The 7,824-nt window shown below is 37.2% G+C and overlaps 1 long non-coding RNA gene across 2 annotated transcripts; it reads right to left on the reverse strand.

Moving 5' to 3' along the window:
- Window positions 1-5,592: 5,592 nt before the first annotated feature.
- LOC114823771 (uncharacterized) lies at window positions 5,593-6,541 on the reverse strand. 2 transcript variants are annotated; one of them, XR_003771719.2, is made up of 3 exons: window positions 6,305-6,532; window positions 6,130-6,205; window positions 5,593-6,006 (listed from the first exon to the last, which is right to left on the reverse strand). It is a non-coding gene; the product is annotated as an uncharacterized lncRNA (long non-coding RNA). The 2 variants fall into 2 exon arrangements; XR_011574745.1 differs by lacking the exon at window positions 6,130-6,205 and having other exon boundaries at window positions 6,305-6,541.
- Window positions 6,542-7,824: the final 1,283 nt, after the last annotated feature.

Consider the following 7,824-nt stretch of genomic DNA (forward strand, 5'->3'; position numbering starts at 1 on the left):
AAGTTTTGGCGGGAATTTTGTTTTTAAATTTTAAATTCCACATGGACCCCTTCTCAAAAAAAAAAAAAAAAATTCCACGTGGACCCCTTAATGACACATGGCGCCCAGTCATTGTCCACATGCGCACCACATCATCAGTTAACGGGAGACTTAACAGCCAAACTAACAGATGTATGAGACTGTCCCTAAATTAACACTTTAGGTATGACTCTGGGACAAAACAAACTTCATGTATCAAATGTTGAAAACCACGAAACTTGATGGTAGTAAACTGAGATTTACCCTTTTGTGCATTAGTGTTGGTTTGATCAACATGCTAACACAGTAACTTTTAGGTATATGGAAGTGGTTCCAACAACCAAGAAAAGGCATATGGAACAGGAGTATTGAGTGGTTTAGCTATTGTGGGCGGTGTGCATGGTGTTAACTACGTTGCAATGTTTGGGAATTGAAGGGAAAGTTAAGAAGAATGAAGGTTACACAACTGTTTTTATAAGAGAAAGCCTAATTATTCTAACCAAATACTAACCAACTTACTACCTGTATGTATTGCTGACTTGTACCTTTAATACTCCCCCTTAATCTCAACTGGGGAAACCCAGTTTGAGATTGGAAGAACATATCTGTAATCACTGCTATGAAGCTAAACTCTGCACAAGCCCAAACCTTTGTCTCTAGTTGATCTTTGAAGCACAAAACTGTTTTAAGTCTAAAAGATATGCCAATCCAACCTACTAATCATCACAATAGCTTTAGTTTTTAGAAATCTGGAAGGAGATAAGGAAGATGCCCATATGCAAGTAACTTGAACAAATATGTGTTATACCGCCATGGGTATACATATGCAACATATGACACATGTCTCTTGTAAGTTCCCTTGTTCCAACTATGGGAAATAATGTTCAGTTATATAGACCTCAGCAGTACCAATACCCCCTCCATTTCCACCATTTGAATTCAACCAATGGACTTGTACCCCTCTGCCTCTAACCAGAGCTGCACAAAGAATTACATGAAGTGCAAATAAACTTTCACATAGAATACACGGGGAATGTGAAGATTTTCAAAACCAATATGATCCCTTCTAACCACACACTTCATAACACCCCGACCTGGAAGGGTCGAAGCATGTTGGCCATCATCGTGAGGTGACGTAACCATAAGGTTAAGTGATGCAAAAAGTGAATAAAATTAAAACTAATTAGAACTAAACAGTGAAAGAGTGTGCAATTCGTGGGTTGAACGCACTACAAGTATTCAGAGTGTAATAGACAGTGAGACTACGAAAGAGTAGTCAAAGCAACCAAAGTACACTTATTACAAACAAACCAAGCAATGCCTAAGATGAATCATCCATCTTTATAACTAATAGTGTGGAACAAGTGACCAATTGTATTTCTGCAAAAGTAACTGTACAATGCACCCAAGCGCTCTGCATATAACTCAAGATATTTCTGCAAACCTGTTTTGAATCATGATAACTCCACTGGAAGTAGGCAACAAGTAATCATCAGAATAAACCACAGAAATGTACAAATCCAACTGCTACAAAACAGAACCTTGTATCATCCTTTCAAACTTGCCAAAACCAATATTCCTCTCCCTCTCACATGAGTTCCAATCAAAGAACAGCCTCTTATAAAGTTGTAACATACCCTCATGCTGGTTATCACAATTTCTTGCGGGATTACCCTTCGTGGAATTTACCGTCAACAATCTCATTTAACTTGGCTTTGGCCTTTAATATTTACAAAAATAGAAAATTAACAAACTATAGTGTGGCATCGACCTTAACTTAGCACCACGAGATCGCCCTTTGTGGATTTTACCAAAAACAACTTATTTGAACAATGGCATCAACCTTCACAATTTCAAAAACTGAAAATCAACATCTATGTAGGATTACCCTTCATGGGATTTACCTACTCACATCACGAAATTACCCTTTGTGGGATTTACTGTTAACAACTTCTTCTACCCTTCGTGGGATTTACCAATTCACATCACGGAATTACCCTTCGTGCGATTTACCGTTTACAACTTCTTCAACTTCATCGTATAACCGGACTTACTATAGATTCATGCTAACAACTGAGTTGGTTAGACTCTAAAATTATAGGTTGAGATAAGAAAATATAATGCACAAACACAATATAAACGACTTGTAAGTAATCCCATTGGGATCTATTCCCTTGCTTAACATTTCTGATACCATTTGTAAAGCTCAAACTCTCTCCATAGTTCGACAGTGCATTAAACATGGTGTTGTATGAGCTCACATTCGGAGGACATCTCACTTCACCAAGGTTCTCGAAGTGTTGCAAAGCCTGATTAGCCTTTCCATTCTTACACAACGCAGCCAATATCGTATTGTAGTTCACAATATCCGGCAAGCAGCCATCCGATATCATGTAATCCAAAAACTCAATTGCCAAATCCAATCTCCCCTCTTTGCAGAAAGTAGAAACCAACGGATCATAACTATACGCATCCGGAGTCAATCCATTATCATTCAAAAGAGGTGCATTGACATGATCAATAGAGGCCACAATGCAAATATGAGAACAAGAAACAACTCGTGCAAGACACTGTTGGGTTTCTGATTCCCTTAATTCAGGTCCATCAATGTTGTGAATGTCGTATCTTCTGATCCATCCAAAAATGCAAGAAGATCATCCATGAACCTAGAACTAAATGGTTGTTGCACTTTTGACGAGTTTCTAGAAGGAGTCCCTTTGGTTTTCAATTGATCCCACAGAAGTTCAGCTAAGGCTACCACAAAGACTTCACATGAAACTTTTGAGTTGGGCATTTCGACAAACACCTGGACTGCACCCATGTCTGATCTTTCTTCCATACCAAAGAACAGGGTAGAGATCAAAGAATTCACTGACCCATTCCTTCAAACAGTTGGAGTGCACATTATCATAACCTGAAGAGCTACCAAGATTTGCAATCTTGAACAAACAACAACCATTTCCTATACAAAACAAAGTACAAAAAACAATACTTTCTTTGAGCTGCAATCGAAACTGAACAAATTGAATCCCCAAGACCATATTTAAGAATCAGAATTACCAATTAAGTAATTAACAACTGTTTCTTCATATACCCAATTAAGTAATTAGCAACACCACCTCCAAGAATCGAAAAACTATGCTAGTCACCTACTAATCAAAGCAAGTAATTAAACCCAATTCACAGTCCACAGTTCTGATCAAAGATCTCTAAGAACCCTCCAAGAATCAACAAATCGAGTTACCCAGTAATGAAATTAAGCAACTGAATTGAAAAAGCAACATTACCAGGCAAGTAGTGCAAACACCAAGAGTTGCCCAACCGCCATGATCAGGATATCAAAGAAACCTCCGCAATCGGACCCAAAATACTGAGTTTCCTTGTACTGCTTTATGTACCTCTTAGCAAGATTAACGTAGAAGAAGAGCGGTTTCTTGGTGTTGGAGACCTGAATTCTGTTCTTCTTCAACGCCTCAACCGATTGCGGCGGTGGAGCTGCGACTCTTTCCATTTGCTCTGCCGCCATTTTGCTATGAAATTTTCTCCAACTTTTGATCTCTCGCTTTCGATCAGGAACAGACTCATGAATTTGATCGGAAAGAAATCAACCCATAAACACATCAACCCAAAAGTAAAATAACGATCGTGGAAGCACCTAGAAACTTATTGTAATTCCTAATATCTAATGAAAATTTGGGAAGAAACTAAGCTAGAAATAGATGTAAATAAAATAATGGGAAGTGGAACCACCAGAATCCATGGCGTAAGCTTGGTCGCTCTGATATCATGTTAACTACATTGCAATGTTTGGGAATTGAAGGGAACGTCAAGAAGAAAAGATTAACAAAAGGATGAACATAGAGAATTTTAGAGAGAGAGTATAGAGAGAGAAATATGCTTTTGTATTAACTAATAGAATGAAGGTTACACAACTATTTTTATAAGAGAAAACCTAACCACTCTAACCAAATACTAGCCAGCTTACTAACTGTATATATTGCTGACTTGTACCCTGAATACATGGAAAGTAAGGTTTCAATATTTATTTATATGATTAGTTTATTTGATGCCTAGTGGTCATGTGAACTAGTGTTCATTAGTTGTAAATTATTAATTCGCTGAATTTCTCTTAGGCATATTTGACTTATAAGTTATAGTAAACTATGTGTTAGTTGTATGAAAAAGGTCACGTCTGATGCTCTAATTCCCGTCGATTTTGAGTGCACTTTAAAATTGGGACGTGATATACAATTTTCAATAGTATCATAAAGAGGATAAGAACCAGAAGATAGTGTTTAGAATATCTCACGTGAAAATGAAAGTGGTTAAAAGATCTTTTAGATTATTTACCCATTGCTAATTGGTTTTGAATTAGATGGTTCTACTGTGGTACTAAAGCATGCTGTCCACTTCTTAGTCCAAACCATCATACATGCTCAATACTACTTGATATTGCAATGGAAAATCACCTTCTAATAAAGGGTACAATTACCAATCAATCTACCAATTGAATAGTAAACCATGAAATAATGAAAGAATGAGGATCCTCTTCGAATCTTCTTTGTGAGGATCTTGGGGATCTTAAAATCATGTCCGTTCATCGTACATCATGAGATCAATTTTCGTTAGATACTGTTCATGTTTAATTTTAAATAAAAATATTTAAAATAATTTCTTACCACACGATGTATGATGAACGGACATGATTTGAGGATCCCCAGGATCCTTACAATGAGGATCTGGAGAGGACCCTCATTCATAATGGAAGCTCCAATTAACTAATTAACCTCCTGATCTAGTTAATAGTTATACTATTAGCAAAGATGACTTTGAAACAGAAAACAACTATCAGAGCTCTGGTTCTCCCACTGTTTAACTGATCCCAGTGCTGACTTCATCTCTACTAAATCTTCAGGGCTTCATTCCTGATATGGCTTTGTACCTCTTCTCCTACTGATTTGGCACTTCCATTATCAGCTCCATCTGCATGTTGCTTAATCAAAATCACTTAAGGCTGCACCTAAGTCCACGATATATCTTGGTAATTAGTAGCAGCTACTAATGACAGACCGCAACGCATATGCTTGCTTGATTAATAGCAACTTCTCAATAAACTAAACTTGTGGGAACTATGCCATCATATATATTAGGAGCGATCAAAACGCTAACCATTTATTATCTTAATATGGCGCTAACCATTTATTATCTAAGTGTGCCATCATGTAATCTAATGATCAAAACTGTTAAAATTTAGGATATCATTACTAGATTTTCCTTGCGAAAATTCATTGGAATCGGAAATCATTTATCTCTTTGATTATTATTGGGAACATTTCATTGTTTATCGACACTCTATCTTTCTCTATTTGCCATGTCACATATATATTTTTTTTTGCGGAACTGCCATGTCACAATTAGATAACCTTTTCTTTTTTTGGAACAATCGATATTATCTACACTAAGGGGAAGGGGATAGGCTTAACCTCACAATGGGCTAGCAATAATGTGGTCTAAATTTGCCTTTAGCGAGAATCGAACCTAAGACCTCTCACTTACAAGTGAAAAGGAATATCATTAGACCGTAGTACTAAGTGGCACAATTAAATAACTAAACAACTTCCAAATACATGTAAGTTTTTGCAAGGATGATATTTTAGTGATAACCTAAAAAATGATCGAATCGATAGTGTTCAATGTAGGGATGGGCACGGGCCGGGCCGGGCTGGGCCCAAAATTGAAGGAACCGGACCGACCAATTCGTAAATACAATGGGGCGGGGCGGGTTTTGGATTTTTCAAAATAGGATCCAGACCTAACCCGGCCCTTTTGAAACGGGCCGATTCCTACGGGTCCCCATAGGTCCAAATCTTTAACCCACGCCTCAAGTTTGGTGGTCTTTCCTCTTCCTCTTCGTTCTCCTCATTTGAAGATTCGCTTCTTCGAACAACATCATTATCGGCGGTTCCATCAAAACAACCACTGCAAGATCTGCACTCTCAAGGCAAATTAGGGATTAAATTAGGGTTTTCACATAACTCTTTCATACAAACCCACAAATCCTATTTGCCTTCTCATCGGCTATGAATTCGAAGAATAAAAGAAAGGGAATACCTTAGGGTTTCTGAATCTAAGCAATTTCAATCAATTCCCTTGTAATTTCCTCTTCCTATTCATCAACCAAAAGGTTCTGCAAATAGGGGGGGGGGGGGGAAGAGGCATTGATCTATAATTTCAAGTCCTAGATAAAACATAAAATTTCAAGTTCACAAAACCTGAATAATTTCACCTTGTGCTTGGGTTGCAGATGCTCTCCAACTCCATCTTGTCTTCGAACTTATCGGCATCCGACAACTGGTTGTTGCCCAACCACTGGATGGCAGTCTCTCGATTGAGTCCTCAATCTTCTTGTCCTTAATGGAGTTTGGGGATCATGGGTCTCTTGGGATAGAGAAGAAGAGGGTCTGAGTGAAAAAAAGAAAAAAAAAGAAAAGTGAAATGAGTGAAAAAAATAAAACAGAAATAAAGAAAGAAAGAGTGAAAAAAAAGTAAGTGAAATGTAGTACAAGTACTAATGTACTGCACAAAACCAACGCAGTACTTGGACTTTTGGACCAGAAAATTGAGTGGGCTTGGGAGAAATAGGTCCGGTCGGGGCCCTGTTTCCTTGGCCTTTTGGACCCGCCCCGTCTCGTTAATTTCTTGAACCCGCCCCGGCCCGCCCCGTTTGTGTTTTTCAATTTTAAGACCCGCCCCGTACCCATCCCAAACTGCATGTACCTGCCCCGCCCCGCGGGTCTAGTACCCGTTTGCCCACCCCTAGTTCAATGAGTCTAAATGAATAATTAATTTTGTATTAAAATAATAACTATTTAGGCACTTGAACAATAATACACACACACACACACATAATAATATAACAGTTGCAGTTTTTTATTATTAACAAGAAATGCAACTAGCTTGTCGAGTGGCCATTGTGTAGTTTCTTAATTCTTATTAATATGATCCCCATAAACCTAGCTAAGTCAAGAGAAAAAACGTATAACTTAGGGCAAGTTTATTGAAGAAATGTATGTGTATCATTCTTTTCTTTTTTAATATATAAATTTCGCGTTTATACTAGCATATAAGGATTATATGCACTATTCTTATTCACACACCTAAATGAGCGAGTCCCACTACCAAAAGAGTAGGTTATCCCATATATGAGCAACATGTATCATTCTTATTTATGACTTTAATCTTCAAGTAAATATGCCCCTATTACTGTAGAAGTATAGCCCATTTTATTAGTATTAGTGTATCTCATTGTGCCATCCACTTGTGATTAATGTATTTTAACTGAAGTATCATGATCGAAGAGCTTTCGTTTTCTTAATCATCATATACATATCATCTTTGCAAAAATTTAAAAAAAAATTATTGAGTTGTTTATTTGTTTGATACATATAGATGATCATATATCACTTAATATTTTTTAGAAATAACTATCAATCAAGATTAAGAAAACAAACAGTTCTGATTAGCATTTTCAGTAAATTACAAACAAGTGTAAAAGGAGAAAAACTTACATGGAATGAACTTCATCATTGTATTGTGTTCCGGTCAAATAATACATTGTCATGTGTAAGTCTTCTTTACATGACAATGTAATATATTAAACCAAAACGCTATAATGACGACAAACATATTCCATATAATTTGTTATCATGTAGAATAAGGGGCAGATCCAAGGAAGCGGGGAGGGGGTGTTCCTTGTGTCCCGAGATGATATGGAAGTCGGGAAATATGGGATGAAGGTCGCTGGAG

Source organism: Malus domestica, chromosome 02 (genome assembly GCF_042453785.1).
Source record: "Malus domestica chromosome 02, GDT2T_hap1".
NCBI classification, from domain to species: domain Eukaryota; kingdom Viridiplantae; phylum Streptophyta; class Magnoliopsida; order Rosales; family Rosaceae; genus Malus; species Malus domestica.